The sequence below is a fragment of the Mustela nigripes genome, chromosome 2, assembly GCF_022355385.1.
Source record: "Mustela nigripes isolate SB6536 chromosome 2, MUSNIG.SB6536, whole genome shotgun sequence".
Taxonomy (NCBI): Eukaryota; Metazoa; Chordata; class Mammalia; order Carnivora; family Mustelidae; genus Mustela; species Mustela nigripes.
The window spans coordinates 79,868,622-79,887,581 of record NC_081558.1 but is presented as its reverse complement, the minus strand read 5'-3'; the positions used below and the strand labels follow the sequence as shown (position 1 = coordinate 79,887,581).

Sequence of the window (18,960 nt, the reverse complement as noted above, 5' to 3'; positions counted from 1 at the left end):
TCTCTCTCTCTCTCTCTCTGTGTCAAATAAATAAATAAATAAATCTTAAAAAAATAAATAAAAATAAAAATTACTAAGAAGAAGGTTTGGATTTTATTTGTTTGTTTTCAAGGCAAGGAATAGCAACTTAATTTGTTCTAAACCAAGTTAAATATGCCAATAAGCTAAAAGGGAATCAGCCATTTGGGTGACAGGAAGTTCAATTTCATCGTATTTTATGAGGATCCCTCTCTCTAGTTTTCTGTAGTCTAATGCAGCCCCACACTTTGGAGAAAGACCTTTCGTTTATCATTGTTTTCCCTGAAATGTTTATTGCCCAAGACATCTTAAGCTATTTGGGTTGGATCAAACTTTGGAGTTGGAGTTGATATGTAATCAGACTCTCTGATGATCTACTCACACACCCCTATCAGAGTCTTGCTGTGGAAAAGGGGATCTCAAACAAGTATTTTGCAGTTCCTTCATACTCTGGAATTCCTTTCTCTGTGACCTCACTCCGAGTGGGAGTTGGTATTTATTGATATTACTGTCAGCATAACTAACTGAAAGAAATGGGCAGAACTAAATTCCTTCACAAAGGATGTTTTTCTATTTGGGAGGAGGGTGCCCAGTGAATAAGGGAAATTAGAGTGAGACATTCAGATGTTTGGAAATTGAGGAGCTTTCTTGCTGTCACAGCCAAGGGAAGATAGCAACTCACTTATCAATGAGACATGAATTCTCCAAAGAAAGGTTTTCAGATTTAGATAAGTAATGCTCTCCCCTCACAAGGGTTTTCCGAAGAGAAAAAGATCAGATGTCTTCAAAATGAAATCTTCAGGATCCCAAACATCAAAGGGCAGGGATCCATTATTCCAGAAAACAGGGAATACTAGGAACTCTGAGAGAAACACCATGAGTTGCAGAAAGTTCAGGGACAATAAGGCCATGTTAAAGAAATAGTCTTGTGAAGACAGAAACTTCTGCACAAATGAGTCAGAAGATGCTTAAAATTTGTAATTTTCTTAACCTTGTAGAAAAGAGCCCCTTGAGGAGAACAGATTAAGACAGAACAGACAGCTTGTGTTGATGTGGAGAAATGGTATTCTACATGTAAGAAAATATTGTGATAGTCTCTACTTTATTTAGAGGTATTATTTGTTCAGAGAGCTATATGTAATGCCGTTGTGTTCAAGGTTGCATAGAACCAGGAGGTCTGAGTTAATTTTCAAGACTACCAGCCAAATATCAACTCCTTTATGGCAAATGGTCAAGTTTCCTTGATTTTCTTTTTTTCCATAGAGTTGGATCTGGATCTCTTGATAAGATAGCAGCCTCTTAGAGATTTGCTTAAACAGGTCCAAGGAAAAATTAGGCAGGAAGAAAGGAATGTTCTCAGTACCCAGTTGGCCAAGATCAGAGTCAGCATGTAATCATAGCTTGTCACTGAGTTAAGGGAAAGATATTATCAGCTGGCCTTTGCAAGTATTATGCAGGTCTTCCCATGGAGAAAATGAGGAGGAACGAAGTCATACAAAAGTTCGAGATTGTGAATAAAATAAACCTACCATCAGATAGCTACACTAATTCATACAGGTATAACTATTCTAAGCAATCAGATACATTTATCTTATGGTTTCAGTAGTTTAGCAGAAACTTGCCAAAGATTCCTGTAAGTTCTTATTAGTTGCTATTTAAAATGTCTATATTAAGGTTAATTTATAAAGCAAAGATTTATTGAACCCTTACTGCTTTCTAGGCCTTGATATATAAAGATCAATAAGATACAGCTCCAGGGACCATGTAGACAAGGAGAACAGGCAGGGGCTAATACAAGTCCATGCTAGAAACAATGAAGACTGTGCTTCAGGGATAAAGACAAGGGGAATGATATATGAATTCTTTTTTTTAATCCCTTTATTCAGTAAATATGTGTGTACTATGCAGCATCCATCCAAATACTGAACATACAGAAATGCCTCTTTTTGCAGAGTTTACATTCAAGAAATGATAGAACAAGTTTTCTCAGTTTCAGCATGATTGATATTTTGGACAAGATAATTCACTTGTGGAGGGAGATCCTTTGCAAAGTAGGATGAATTGCTGCATCCCTGGCTTCTGCTCACTTGGTGCCAAGAATAGGCTTTCTCCTCCACTCTCAGCCCCCCAGTTTGTGACAAACAGAAATGTCTCCAGATATTGTCATATGTCCTCTGGAGACCCTTGGGAGATCACCCGTGGTTGAGAAACAGAGTTTTTGTTTTTGTTTTAATTGAGTGTAGTTGACACACAATATTATGTTAGTTTCAGGTATACAATATAGTAATTCAGCTTCTTTATACATGAGACTATGCTTACCAAAAGTGTAGCTGCCATCTGTCACCATACAATGCTCTTACATTCCCTGTGCTGTGCCTTTATTCCCGTGGCTTATTCATTTCATAACTGGAAGACTGTGTCTTGAACTCCCCTTCACCCATCTTGCCTATCTCTTATACCTCTTCCTTCTGCCATCCATCAGTTTGTTTTCTGTATCATAAGTCTGATTCTGCTTTTTGTTTGTTTAGAGAAGTCCTATTTTAGCAGTAGTATTGGTATCGACTGGTAACTATTTAGAGACATCTATGACAATTCTTCAGTTTCTACTCTGAGTAACCAAGGCCAGAAAGGGTGGCAGGGACATGTTTCTTATGAGGAACCTACAGGACATTTGGGTGGGAAATGTTCATTAGGATGCTTTACAGGTCTGGAATTCAAGTGAGTGATGTGAACTAAAGATACAGGTTTGGGGATTAAAACTCTAGAATAAATGACCTCACCCACAGAAATATGCAATTTTAAACCAAAACTGAGTTTTTGGAGCTAAAAATTTCCAGAATGGGCTCCCCAAAGGAAAGACTGTTAATTGAATAGATTAACAAAACTCACATTTTCTCTTTTTCATTATGTGCTCGGTGTTTGGGGATTGGAGGTTATTCTCCATGCAAGAGTACATAATAATGCCTCACAAAATATCACATTCTTATTTTAAAAAGACTCATCTGTTAATAAATCATAAAAGCATGAACAATTATACCAAGTCAAATAAATTACTCTTCCCACAAGTGCCTAAATAAGGACTAAAATAAATCAAAATAATTACTCTGCAAGGGAATGGATTAAATGACCTTCTTCCAGCTCTCCTTGAGCCTTTTGTTTCAGCTTCAAATTCTGCTGACATTTTGGTCGTTATGGAGAGCTGTGTATTAGACATTACTGTATTTTTTTAGTGCCTATATTTTATGCAAACATTATACTGTAATTTTACATTCATTATCTCACTTAATCCTCTCACTTTGAGAGGTAGGTTTCATTATCAAGGAAACTGAAACTGTTAAGTACTGTAATTAGGATCACATAGCTAATAAGTGCCAGGGTCAGGATTAGAACTCCTGGCCTCCTGATTTCCATTCTAGCTGCCCCAGCCCTTTATAGTGAAGCGATCTTTGCTAAAAAAAATCAGCAATTGGTTTATCGCCAACAGCCATACTTTAGAAGGCCCCTTATAGTCTTTTCTGTAATTGATGGGAAACGTCCATTTTTCTTTTGTTTTTTAGAGAATTAGGTTAAATAAGGTTTTTTGCTTTGTCATCTGCAAATATAAAAGTATATATGTGTGGTATATTATATATTTTTATTTCTCCTACACATGGCCACTAATTTATTTTAAACTCTATCTGTATAGATTATATAAAACAATAGTTAATACAAGGAAATAATACATAAAGCAATATGTTTATTTCAAATTTTTGCAGCTGTTTTCTTCATTTCCACATTTATTCTGCCTTTCTCACTTTAAAACATCTCTCTTCCATAGTAGTTTGCTTTTAAAACCAACTGTTTCTTTTTTTTAATTGAATTACACTTGACATTACAATATTAGTGTCGGGTGTACACCATAGTAATTCAACATTTATATATATTACAAAATGCTCACCATAAGTGTAGTCACTATCTGTATCTATACAAAGATACCACAGTGTTATTGACTATATTCTCTATGCTGTATCTTTCATCCCGCTGACTTATTTATTTTATGAGTGGAAGTTTTTACCTCTTAATCCCCTTTGCATATTTTGCTCATCTGCCCACTCTCCACCCCTCTGGCAACCACCAGTTTTTTTTCTGTACTTAAGAGTTCACTCATTAATTTGCTTTGTTTTTAAGATTTCACATATAAGTGATGTCATATGGCAGTTGTCTTTCTCAGTCTAACTTATCTCACTTTACTGTAATACCCCTAGGTTACTGTAATACCCTTATGTAATACCCCATTCACGTTATCACAAATGGCAAGATTTCATTCTTTTTAATGGCTGAGTAATATTCCATTATATATGAAGATCTATAGATACATATAACTATGTCAATATATATATCTCATTATCCATTCATATGTCGATGGGTTGACTCCATAACTTGGCTATTGTAAATAATGCTGCAGTAGACATAGTGGTGCATATATCTTTTTGAATTAGTGTTTTCATTTTCTTTGGATAAATACTTAGTAGTAGAATTACTGGGTCATATTGATATTCCTATTTTAATTTTTTGAAAAACCTCCATACTGTTTCCCACAGTGGTTGCATCAGTTTTTATTTCCACAAAAGTGTATGAACCTGAATTCCCTTTTCTCCACATCCTCGGCAACACATTTTTTTATCTTTTTGTTAGAAGCCATTCTTACTAGTGTGATAGCTCATTCTGGTTTTGATGTGCATTTTTTGATGATGAGTGATGTCAAGCATCTTTTCATGTGTCTATTAGCCATGTGTATGTCTTCTTTGAAAAAATGTCTATTCAGGTCTTCTGCCCATTTTCTTTAAATCAGGTCATTTGTGTTTTTGGTGTTGAGTTGTAGGAGTTCTTTATATATTTTGGGTATTAACCCTTTATTGAGTATATAATTTGAAAATATCTTCTTCCATTTCATAGGTTTCTTTTTTTTTTTTTTTTAAGATTTTATTTATTTGACAAAGAGAGAGAAATCACAAGTAGGCAGAGAGGCAAGCAGAGAGAGAGAGGGGGGAGGAAGCAGGCTTCTTGTGGAGCAGAGAGCCCGATGCGGGGCTTGATCCCAGGACCCTGGGATAATGACCTGAGCCGAAGGCAGAGGCTTTAACCCACTGAGCCACCCAGGCGCCCCTAGGTTTCTTTTTTGTTGTTTTGTTGATGGTTTCCTTCATGTGCAAAAGCTTTTTATTTTGGAATAGTCCCAGTATATAGTAATATATTTTTTGGAATAGTCCCAGTGTATAGTAATATATTTTTGCATTTGTTTCCCTTACTTTTAGAAGCATATCCATAAATAAGTTGCTAAGGCCAACATCCAAGAGCTTATTGCTTGTTTTCTGTTAGCATTTTTGTGATTTCAGGTGTCACATTTAGGTCTTTAATCCATTCTGAGTTTATTTTTGTGCATGGTATAAGAAAGTGGCCGAGTTTCATTCTTTTGTATGTAGCTGTCCAGTTTTCCCAGCACCATTTGTTGAAGAGACTTTCTTTTCCTCATTCTATATTCTTCCCTTCTTTGTTGTAGATTAGTTGACTGTATAAGCATGGGTTTATTTCAGGGCTTTCTGTCTTCTTCCATTGATACATATGTCTATTTTTGTACTATAACATTTTGATTACTATAGCTTTATAGTATATCTTAAAGTCTGGGATTGTGTTACCTCCATCTTTGTTCTTTTTTCTCAAGATTGCTTTGATTGTTCAGGGACTTTTGTGGTTCCATATAAATTTTAGAATTTTTTTCTAGTCTGTAAAAATTACTATTGGTATTTTTTGATAGGGATTGCATTGAATCTGTAGATTGCTTTGGGCAGTAGGGACATTTTAGCAGTATTCTTTTCAACCCACAGTCATGATGTATCTGTTCCATTTATTTGTGTCATCTTCAGTTTCTTTTATCAGTGTCTTATTATTTTCAGAGTACAAGTTTTTCACCTTCTTGGTTAAACTTTTTCTTAGGTATTTTATTTTTTTGATGCGATTATAAATGGGATTATTTTTCTTACTATCTCTTTCTGCTGCTTTGTTATTAGTGTACAGAAATTAAACAGATTTCTGTATATTAACTTTGTATTTTACTGAATTCATTTATTAGTTCTAATAGTTTTCTGGCAAAGTCCTTAGAGTTTTCTATATATAGTTTCACGACATCTGCGAATAGTGACAGTTTTACTTCCTTAACGATATAGATGCCTTTAATTTCTTTTCTTTTCTTTTCTTTTTTTTTTTTTTTTTTGGTCTGATGACTATAGCTAGGACTTCCAGTACTATGTTGAATAAAAGTGGTAAGAGTGAACATCCTTGTCTTTTTCCTACTCGTAGAGCTTTAATAAAGCTTTTAACTATTGAGTATGATGGTAGTTCTGGTTTGTCATAGATTACCTTCATTATGTTGAGCTATGTTCCCTCTATACTCATTTTCTTGAAAGTTTTTATCATGAATGGATGTTAAATTATGTCCAATACTTTTTCTGCATCTAGTCAGATGACCATGTGATTTTTATCCTTCATTTTGTTAATGTGGTATATCACATTGATTGATTTGTGAATGTTGAAGCATCCTTACATCCCTGGAATAGATCCCACTTAACCATGGTGAATGATCCTTTTAAAGTATTGTTAAATTTGGTTTGCTCATATTTTGTTGAGGACTTTTGTGTCTGTGTTCATCAGGAATCTTCATCTATAATTTTAAATTTTTTGTACTGTCTTTATTTAGTATTGGTATCAAAATAATACTGGCTTCATGGGATGAATTGGGAAACAGTCCTTCATCTTCTATTTTTTGGAATAGTTTGTGAGATATAAGTATTAACTTTTTTTACTACACTTGATCTTAGCCAAAAGGCCGAGAAGCGATAAGTAAGTATTAACTTTTTTTAAGTGTTTGATAAAATTCACCTGTGAATCCATATGGTCCTGGACTTTTGTTTTTATGATTACCAGTTCAATTTTGTCATTAGTTATCAGTCTGTTCAGATTTTCTATTTGTTTCTGATTTAGTCTTAGAAGATGCATATTTCTAGGAATTTATGCATTTCTTCTAGTTCATCCACTTTGTTGGTGTGTGATTTTTTTTTTTTTGTAGAAGTCTTATAATCCTGTGTATTTCTGTGGTGTTGGTTATAACTTCTCTTCTATTTCTCACTTTGAGTTCTCTCTTTTTTTCCTTGATTAATCTGGGTAAAGATTTATTCATTTCTCTTTTCAAAGAACTTGCTCTTAGTTTCATTAATCTTTTCTATTTTTTTTAATTCTGTTTCTTTTATCTCTGATTTGATCTTTATTATTTCCTTCTACTAACTTTGAGCTTTGTTTTCTTTTACAAATTCCTTTGCATGTAAGGTTAGATTTTTTTAATTGAGATTTTTCTTTTTTGAGGTAGGCCTATATCAATCTAAACTTCCCTCTTCAGACATTTATTTTTAAAGATTTATTTATCTATTTATTTGAGAGGGGGCAAAGGGAGAGGGAGAAGAAGACCCCCTGTTGTGCAGGGAGCCTGACACAGGGCTTGATCCCAGGACCCTGAGATCATGACCTGAGCCAAAGCCAGAAACTTAACCTACTGAGCCACATAGGCACCTCCAGACTATTTTATTTTTAAATAGTTTTAAATAGGTGTTATATAAATATATACACACACACAGAGTAAAAAATTCAAACAACACAAAAGATATACAGTAAAATTAAGTCTTCCTTCTTATTGCCTGGCATTTTAATTCCCCTCCAAAACCATTCTTTTTTCTACAGTTGCTCTTTTCGTTTATCATCTTCAAGATTGTCTTGTATTTGTATGTGTAGATCAGCTTCATTGTAATTATATAGCATTTTATTGGATGAATATAACATAATCATTGAACCAGTCTTCTGACAATGGATGTATAGATGATTTCCAATCTTTTGCCATTGTAAGTAGTGCTTCACTGAGAATATTTGTAGATACTGTCTTAGTGAATTTGTGTGATGGGTAATTTCCTAAAACTGGATTGCTAGGGGAAAAGGCTATATGCCTCTCCAGTTTTAATAGGTTTTTCCCAGCTCTGTTTTCAAAGAAGTTGTATCAAACTGTACTCCAAGCTTACATGTATGTACCTGCCTTTTTCCTATTTCCTCACAAGTGCTATGTGGCATACTGAATATTTGACTTTTAACAATCTAATAGGAAAGAGTGTTTAACTATATGCATTTGTCTTATTATGAGTAAGAATAACACTTTTTCATGTGTCTGAAGGTTAGCCTTTTTCTTATTAAAAAGAAACCTTATAGTTACTTATGCTTTTTCTACTTTCCAACCATGGAAATTTGATGACACTAAACTCTGGAATTTAGCACCTATACCTATATAAAGAGGATGTTTAACTGTCTCCAACATTGCCCTCATTTTTGCACTGTCAGTGATTGGCCACTGCCCATTTAAAATCTTTAGTGACTTCCCACTGCACCTAGAGTAAAATCCAAACTTCTTATGACCTACAAATCCCTCATGGTCTCTCCACCAGGCTCACCACACTGCACCTCTCTTTGGTCTCCTTTTTATCTTAAGTACCTTAGGATTTTTCCAATCCCTTTGCCTGGGATGTGTTTGATACAATTCTTCACGTGGCCAACACCTCATTCTTTAGAGCTCATCTTTAATATTATCTAATGAGAGGTGTATTTTCTGACCACCTTATATAGATAGTTCCACACTGGTTGTTTTCTATCACATCAGATCATTTCTTTGATGAAACTTTTCAAAGTCTGACATTTTTACTTTTTGTTGGTTAGTTTATTTTCTACCTACCACACTAGACTCTAAGCTCTATGAGAACAAAGATCTTGTAGTACCTAACAAATAGTAGATTTGATGAAGCAAGTGAATACACATTTATTTTCTCATATCTTTAACACTTCTGAAATCTTGTTTCTTCTTTGTTGGTGTGTCATATTGAAAAGTTCAAAATGAGCAAGAGAGAGACTGTGTGTGTGTGTGTGTGTGTGTGTGTGTGTGTACGTGTGTACATGTATGTGCACACATGCTCTCATTCACTCCCACAGAATTAGATATACCTAGAGGGTAGGGTCATTTTTTTTTAGGTTTATTTATTTATTTTTTTAGAGAGAGAGAACGAACAGGGAGGGGTAGAGAAGGAGGGAAAGAGAATCTCAAGCAGACTGCCCCAGGGAGCCTGATGTGGGGCTCATCTCACAATCCTGAGATCATGACTTCAGCCAAAACCAAGTTAGATGCTCAACTAATTGTGCCACCTATGTCCCCCTAGGGTTGTCCTTTTTTACGAAGATGTCTATCATAAGGACATATAGTAGACCCAGTAAAAAGTAATACATTTTTGTTAAAACAGTGAATGGTAATACAGTTTATCTTAAAATGCTTAAAATTAAGTGCTGCGTATATTGGCATGAAATTTAATGGCAAGAAATTAATCTTTGTTAAAGAAAAAACTTGATGGGCACCTGGGTGGCTCAGTGGATTAATGCCTCTGCCTTCAGTTCAGGTCCTGATCTCAGTCAGGTCATAATCTCAGGGTCCTGGGATCAAGCCCCGCATTGGGTTCTTTGCTCAGTAGGGAGCCTGCTTCCTCCTCTCTCTTCCTGCCTCTCTGCCTACTTGGATCTCTGTCTGTCAAATAAATAAATAAAATCTTTGAAAAAAAGAAAAAACTTGAGTTTTTATTTTCATCTTGTTTGAAATAGTATATTCTTGATTTTATAAAGTATTGAGGCTATGTTTTATGCAGACCATCTCTCAACAAAAATTACAAGCAAATAATTTGCATCTTTAAATGCAGGTTCAAATAAGGCTAAGTATACAGGCCAATTTTTGCAAAACAGGAAAATACTATAATTTAAGAACTAAGTACTTTTCCCTATAGATATCCACCTTCAGTAATGTAGTATGAACATACTCACTTTTCTGTGCCATTTTTAGAGCATCAGAATTTGAAGTCATATCATGAAAGCCAGTTCAATGCATGATCTTGTTTTCCCAAGGCATACTTAGGCAAAGAAAGTATGTAAACTCTGTCTTTGCTGCCACTATGTCACACTGCACAACTATCACTTCTTAAACTGTATTTAAACACAAGATTCCTGAGGAAGAGTTTGTGGGTAATAGAATGAATAAATTATAGTGTATTCATACAGTGGAATATATATTTGTGAAATTAAAAATAGAACAATGAACAATACATATGAATCTTATAAACATATTAAAAGAAGATACAAAAGAGCATATACTCTATGATTCCACTTATATACTATATGATTCCATTTATGTAAGTTACAAAACAGAACTATTATGTAGAAGTCAAAGTCAGAATTATGGTTACATTTGGGAGGATAGTTGGGATTGGGAAGAAACAAGTAAGATTTCTGAGGTTCTGGCAATATTCTATATCTTGTTCTCAGTGTTTGTTACCTGAGCTTGTTGACTTTTTTTTTTTTTAATTTTATTTATTTGTTTGACAGAGAGAAGGAGAAATCACAAGTAGACAGAGAGGCAGGCAGAGAGAGGGGGAAGTAGGCTCCCTGCTGAGCAGAGAGCCCAGTGTGGGGCTTGATCCCAGCACCCGGAGATCATGACCAGAGCAGAAGACAGAGGCATAACCACTGAGCAACCTAGGCGCCCCTGAGCTTGTTGACTTTTTAAAAACTCATCAGGCTGTATATTGATGATCTGTGTACTTTTCTTTATATACATTTTTCCAGTAGTTTCTATTCAAAAAGCATTGTATTGCTACATTTAGGCCAGGTCTCCTCTGTCTTATGAAGATTGTAAGCATTGAGCCTAAATATACCTTGTTCTTTTTTTCTTGATACCTTTGTATTATTTCTTTTAACATATAGTTTGACCTCTTTAAATCTTTTTATTCTTAGTTTCTAACTTGTGTGTAAACAATCCAGCTTCATATTACCTGCAGCTTGGATAAACATGTCTTTTATATCTCCATTTAAGTCATTGATAAAGTGTTGACAGACACAGGACTGATCACACATTATCCCACTGAAGAACTTTTTTGTGCCTATTTAATTTATTTGGTTGTATGGCAAAATCTGCTAAAATTTGCTTCTTCTTTTTTTTTTTTTTTATTTATTTGACAGAGAGAGATCACAAGTAGGCAGAGAGGAAGGCAGAGAGAGAGAGAGGAGGAAGCAGGCTCCCTGCTGAGCAGAGAGCCTGATGCGGGACTCGATCCCAGGACCCTGAGATCATGACCTGAGCCGAAGGCAGCGGCTTAACCCACTGAGCCACCCAGGCGCCCTGCTAAAATTTGCTTCTTGAGCTTATTGCACATCTACTAAACTGAGTTATCACCCAGCCTGGGATTCTCTCTTGCCCCCAAGGAGACAATCAAAGTGAGGTTTCCCATAGTGCAGTTTGCTTTTGGGCCCTACTTTTGTTACAATCTCATTGGTCATAAATAATACTTCCCCACATACATCAAAGTCGAATTTATGACTATTAGTCTGCTGTGTCTATTTTAGCACTGGGCCAGCGCCATTGACAGTGATAAAGGAAGAAGACTTCCAAGAGTTTTGATTGTGTATATGCCTGAGCAGAATAGGAAGAAGTTGTTAATGGGGGTAAACAAAGAATGATGCAATCACCTTAGAGATATAACTGGTTGGCACAGCGCCAGCATTCAAAGAGAATCTGCATATGACCCTCAGTTTATGCCTTGACTTCATAAGACTTTTTAATGACTTTTAATAGAGTTCATCATAAACCATGCTGGAGTTCAAATATGTCTTCCCTTAATCTGGAATTTAATAGTCATACTGAAAAGGAAATGGAGTGACCTATGGCATAGTTTGGTTTTGGTATATCCATGCTTAATCACATTGATTACCACATCATTTTCTAAGTACTAGCAAATCTTCTGTTTAATAATCCTTTCTAGAGGTTTGTTAAAAATTCTATCATTCTCCTTGTTAACAAAAGAAATAAAATTTAATATAATTGAATAGAGTTGAAGACTTTCTCTTCACATTGCCATCTGTTAGAGTTCACTTCTGTCTACTCCAAGGAGTGATTTTTTTTCTTAATTTGCTACATTATTGCTTGGATAAGCCATATTTTCTTTAGTTGTTTTTTGTTTTGTTTTAGTGGTGGTGGTTTTTTGGTTTATATGTCTAAATCCATGAATTGATTTTAACGGTAGGATTTCAAGACAATTAAAAGATAAAGATGGGGGTTAGTATCCACTCTGGAATAAAAGAGACACCCCCCCCCCAAAAAAAAGGGTGGGACCCAGCCCTGGCCTTTATGGAGCTTGGACAGACATACCAGTAACTCTACTAAGGATAACAATACAGTGGAAACATTGGAGAAGGAGCACTTGAAGGATGGTAGCAGTACCTCCCCCCCAAAAAAATCTGTATTTCTAACAAAAAGAATAGTGTACACAGAGGACTGCAAGTGTGTGACCTTTTCAGGGCTGTGTGGTACATCCAACAGGGATAGACAGATGTTGCCACCTTAAGGGATTTATCCTACAGGCAATAGACAGTTGATGTGTTTGCATGCTAGACAGATTACCCTTGAAGTGATCCGGTGCATGGTGTAGGGAAGGAGAGCAAAGAGAAAGTGTCATGAAGGAGGCTATTGTAATAATTTCGTCTAGTGATGATGAGTGCCTAGAGTTGTAATAAGGAGAATGAAGAGATAGAGAAATTGAGGAGGTAGTGTCTACTCATACCTTTCTCTCATGTCCATGCTCCACATTTTTTGCAGGATGCATTAATATCACTGTATATTTTTTCTGAAGATCTAAGCTTTTGTGCACAATCATTGCTATCAGCTGAGAATATATAAAGTCAGTAACTGCAGGTCAGTATGTCATGACATAGAAAGAATTTTTGATGTAGACATATTTGAAGTTACCTATCTTCTTCTTGGTGAACAATTTCAGGGAAGGAGAAAAAAAGGTAGTCATCAAACTCTCCTTATCCCAGTCCTTCATAATTCAGTCTATACCTACTTCTGATACTTTCTGGGATTTTTCCCAACCAGGTACTATCTGTTCTGATCTGAACCCTAGAGCCTTGTGTCCTCACATGTGACATTTCTTCGTAGTTATCTGTATGATTCTCTTCTTTCTCTGCTAGATGGTCAGGCATCTGAGGGTCAGGACCTAACTTGTACATTTTAGCTTCTTCTCCCATCCATTAGCCCCATTCTCTTCAGTTCCACACAGTCCTTTGAAGGTAGTAGTTAACAGATATCTACTGAATAAGTGAAAGTTTATCCTTTTTGTTCTTTGTTCTAAACCAAAACTTTTTTTATAATTGGCAGCGAACATTCCTAAGAACTAAACAATATTTATACTTTTGTATCTTCCCTAGAACCTAACATAGATCTGTTTAGACCATAGGCATTAATAAATATCTTCTTGGTTTATTTTTTTAGAATTGATTATTTTGAAATTCTTGACAAAGAAGAAAGGGTTAAAATGCATGACATATTCATTAATACATCTTCTCAGAAAAAAATTCTGACCTACTTGGTTATATTTACTTGTATAAATGCTGACAAGTGAGTTGAGTTATATTTGAGCAAGTATTGGGGGCCTATAGGAGGACTGGTAACTATTTAAAAGAGTTGATTGTAACCAATACCGAAAATTGCTGTCTGATCATGTCAAGCATATTTCTGGGATTAAACATCTAAAAATTTCCAAATTAAATTAAAATTTAAATACAAATCAAATAGAAAAGCAGTAAATTTATTCAGAGAAAACTTTTCTTTTCTTCTTCCACACTTACTCCTACTGCCTATTTGGGGATTGAAGAGGAAACACAAGCATTTGATCGCTGAAAGATTTTTACAGAAAATTACTCTTTACTCATTCACTCATTAAATATATATCCAAGCCCTATTAGATGTGTGGCAGTGCTGGATATCACAGAGATTGCAAAGAATCTCCCACATGCCTTGCCCTCAGATTCCCCTCTGTCTAGGTAAGAAAAAAGAAATATACATTTACACACAAAAGGGTAAGATTAAATGTAAAGAAGTTTAGAAAAAAGGATTGAGTACTATGACTGGAAGTGGCTGGGGAATGCTTCATAAAAGAACTATCCATTAAAGATGAATAGCATTTCCATAGGTAAAAGAAAATGTCAAGTTATCAAGATGGAGGATGGCAGAACTTTGAAGTGTGGAAAAAACAAGTTTGATCTACCAACCATGTCCTAAGCTTCATAATCTATTACATATATGGAACTTGAATTTAGAGAAATATCACATTTATAGCAATACACTAAATGTGATATATATTATAATTTATTTATAAATATCATATATAATATAGTCTTACATTTAAAAATATAATATATGCCAATATTTATATATGTAATATATATTATATGTCTATAAGAATATAAATCAGGGTAACAGCATTATGTTTGCTCTTAAAAATATTCAAAAACATCTCAGTACATAAAACTTAATTTAGGAGATTACTTCAGTGAAATTGCATTATCACTATGGACCATATCTTTAAGACAGATTGTTGAAAAGGAGCCCCATTGTTACCTTTATCAGTTACTATTACAGAGGAAGAAAAGCTCAATAACTCTATAACAAACAGTATCTTATACCAATAGTATCTACAAATAACTGTATCTTGTTCTTCCACTAAGCTAGGTATAAAGTAAGCAAATGTGTATTTTGACAATCAGCAGTGTTCAAGAAAATACTATTCCTGCACTGTAATATCAAACTGAAGATTCAACTCAAAAATTTTTGAGTGTGGAAATGTACTAATAATTAATATTTGGATAAAATATTTGGTTTGTTCTTATATCTTCTATTCTTAACATCTTTCATGAATTGATTCTTACGGTCAGTGAAAAAAAACAGTTACTCCTAACCAAGCCAAAAATAATCCATTATGTGACTATAAAGTAGTGATACAATTTCTAAATATATACCTGAGAAATGAATCTTTTTAATTTATACTTTTATGACATCCAAGAAGTTCAAACCATCTATCTGTAAGAGTTGTGGGGCCTCTGAATGCATACATCTTTGAAGACCTTAGAACATGTCAGGGTGATGGTCAGCATAACTATCATACTATGATGATATGTTAGTTTCTGCTGCAAACAAGAGGTTGTTGCCTTTGGCCTTTAATCTGTGTATCACTAAATAATTCTGACCCAAAAAAGGATAAAAGTCATGAAAAACTGACTGATTCAGGCCTTTGAAGAAAAGTAAGTTATCCTAATATTGTTAGGACAGAAGTACATGAATATTCTTATGGTGTGGGGGGAAAGAGTTTGTTAGTCACTTTTACTCAGAAATCTCAAATTTTTAAATTCTTTCTACTATTTATTTGAAGTAGATACAATGTAGGATTATGTGTTGTACTTCTAGGATGTCTGTCAGTTCTATTTTCTAATCTGAAGGGTCTATGAAATATTCTTAATCCCAACTCTGCAGTTAGTGTTTGAGATTTATAATCTCTACTGTCTAAAATATTAGTTACAAGACTTTGAAAACTGCCTTACAGCAAAATTTGAATAACAACAGATTTCTTTTCTTTTTTTTTTAGATTTCATTTATTTATTTGAGAGAGAGAGTGAGAACACAAGCAGGGGGAGCAGAAGAGGGAGAGGGTAAAGCAGGCTCCCCACTGAACAGGAGCCTGCCATGAGACATGGGGCTCTATTCCAGGACCCTAGGATCATGACCTGAGCCAAAGGCAGACGCTTAACCAACTAAGCTACCCAGACACTCCCAAAATAACACATTTCTTTATAAACTTTATATATCAGGCAATTATTCACTCCTACCCACCCCCCGCACCCTCCACCCCCACCCCTTCTCCATCCCCCCCACCCCACAGTAAAAGTCACTTAATCATAACTGTTGAAACATCAGAAGTTCTCAGGTGGTTGTCACTTTTAATTGTGTTATATATGACCTCTTTTTCAAATGTAAATATTCTGTATTTTCCCAGTTCATTGTTTACTGAACACATATATGTGTTCATCCCACTCTCCCCTCTAGGAGATTTAAATCAATATCAGATAAAATCCTATTCTTAAGAACCTTTTATAAATTTGTTCCCTTTATAAGTAAACATTCATTGCTAGCTTGTCTACAGAAATTCATTTCTAAATCTTTATTTAGCTATATGTACAGTTATCAGTTTTGTAAAATGAAATTGGCACTATTTTAAAAAGCCACATATGGTGTAGCTGTTTGCTTTAAAAAGGTAGTATTTGTTGTTACACCATAGCAGCCAATTTTCTATAGCATGAAGTTGAATGTTGCAAGTTATAGGGAAAAGAAAAAAGCAGCTTACAATTTTTATTTAAGATACTAGTTCAGATGGTTTTTTAGGGATGGAAGATTCAAGCAGCAGATTTGAGGAAACCAGTGTATTATTCCATTAGGAAACCAGTGTATTTTTTTCCATGCAATTCTGAATCATTCCTATTTGACACTTCTTTTTCCTTGTTTCTATCAGATGTGTTTTTACAAAACCTTAGAGGAAATTAACCTTTTGAGTCTTTTTAGGGCAGTAGTCTTACATAGAATTCTGGAGGGGAGAAAGCAAATTCAAAACTTTAGAAGTTCTGAAATGTGAATGAAGTAAGATAACCCAGAAAGTGGAAATAGAGACTAGAGAAATAATGTTAGAAATCACAGAATGGTAGCAAAGATTAGATGGTAGACAAGTGAAGATTGGGAAAGGGAAGGAAGGAAAAAACTTGCCCAGGATAATAGATAAATAGACAAGAAAATTTAAAAAGAAAACAAACCCTACGTAATTATCTTTAGAAAAAAAAAATTTAAGGAATTCCTCTTAGGGGCACCTGGGTGGCTCAGTTGGTTAAGATTCTGCCTTCCACTCAGGTGATGATCCTTCCATTCTGGATTGAGTCCTGCATTGGGCTCCCTGCTCAGCGGGAAGTCTGCATCTCCCTCTGCCTCTGCCCCTCTCCCTGTTTAATCGCTTTCTTTTAAATAAATAAATAAAATCTTTTTAAAAAAGAAAAAGAAAAGGAAATCCCTCTAAATATCAGATACTCCTTCAGCAAAACTAGCAAGTAATTCTTGAGTAGTTTCCTGGAGGGCAAACAGAAATATATTGGTGGTAGTTCTTAATATGAGGTAAAAGTCTATATACCCCTTTTTTGCAATGAGAGAAATATATTCATCCTCATAAGGATACTTCAATCCAAAGAATCAAGATAAGAGTGACTACCTTGGACTGTCTCTTATATATTTACCATTTACCTTTTCCTTTCTTTGCTCTTCTCAGCAAGGTGGGTTCCAGGAGGTAATAAGGGCCATGGTCAGAAATGGTTCTTCATCCATTTCTGGTTCTTTGACTGTACATCTGGTCCCTCCTTTCCTGCATACCTGCTGCAGATTGTGGTTTGAGTTGCCCATCTTTTCTCCATTTCCCTTTTTTTGTTTCTTTTGTTCTGTTTTTTAAAGATTTTATTTATTTATTTGACTGACAGAGATCACAGGTAGGCAGAGAGGTAGGCAGAGGTGGGGGGGGGGAAGCAGACTTCCTGCTGAGCAGAGAGCCCAACATGGGGCTCGATCCCAGAACCCTGAGATCATGACCTGAGTTGAAGGCACAGGTTTAACCCACTGAGCCACCCAGGTGCCCCTTGTTTTGTTTTGTTTCACCTGTATACATTTATCTCTTGGTTTGGTCACTATCCATATCATGTACCCCCCCCCAAAAAAAGATAAAAAACCTCCCATGGTGTTAACATACCTTTCTATGTACTTAGGAATAAGTAGTGTCATCAGCCATAAAGGATTCATTTCATGCATGAGACGTTAGTTTAAGAAGGAATGCTGTGTTGGGGCACCTGGGTGGCTCAGTTGGTTGAGTGTCCAGCTCCTGATTTCAGCTCCAGTGTGATCTCAGGGTTGTAAAATGCAGCCTCTGTGAAACTTCATGGTCAGTGGGGAGTCTGCTTGAAGATTCTCTCTCTCCCTCTCCCTATGTGCCTCCACCCCCTGCTTGCACACAGGCAACACGCTCTCCCTCTCCCTCTCTTTCTAAAATAAATGAAATCTTTAAAAAAAAAAAAAAAAAAGGAATGCTATGTAACAACTGTCTTACAGATTTTTAAATACCCCATTCGTCATTGCACTCCCATGATCAAAAACTACAGAGTAACAGACAGCTTCTTATTTTATCATTCAACACCCACTCCTTCATTCTCTCAGTCAGACTTCGACCTTGTTTTACTTTTGAAATAAGCTACCTGGCTAGCTGTCTATTAATAGTGTACAGTATCATGAGTATCAGGTTGGTTCATTGCATCTGTTCTCCACAGATGTCTAAAGATTACTCACTAGGATATTCTAAATGCGGAGATTTAAATTATTCAAAGATAGATAAATCTTAGTGCCAATTTTCAAGTCATGTTAAAATATTATTTGTTTACCTTTTTTTAACTGACTTGGTTTTTCTTATCTTCAGTAATCTCAGAGATGACAGGTCATTTGGCATAAGTACAATGATAATAATAGGGAATATCATTAAACATTTCTTCTCTTTGCCTAACACTTTACATGAATTCTCATTTTACCAGAACTTGGTCTGAAAAAGCAACTAAATCCCTACAACATTAGCTTTTCTGTGTGAATTCAAACTGTTAGATCTAAAAATCACATAAATTTCTTTATTCTCTTCCTATTTTCTCTCCTGTGGGGGGTGGGGTATGACGCACACGCAGCTGCATGTGTGTTTGTTTATTTTGTTTCCTTCCTTCTTACAGCTTCTTTATTTAGTATTGAAATTGCCTCAACTACACACATTCGAATTTTTCTGAACTTGTGTCTCAGTTTCTTTATCCATAAATGAGGATAATAATAGTACCTCCCTCATAGGGTGATTGTGAAGACTAAGTTATGTAATAAATGGAGATCACTTAGAATAG

The 18,960-nt window shown here is 35.2% G+C and overlaps 1 protein-coding gene and 1 pseudogene across 1 annotated transcript in view; one reads left to right on the top strand and one right to left on the bottom strand.

Moving 5' to 3' along the window:
- Positions 1-18,960, top strand: part of UBE2E2 (ubiquitin conjugating enzyme E2 E2) — a 390,132-nt gene that overhangs the window by 308,198 nt on the left and 62,974 nt on the right. The window lies entirely within an intron of this gene.
- Positions 6,822-6,892, bottom strand: LOC132012591 (U2 spliceosomal RNA; annotated as a pseudogene).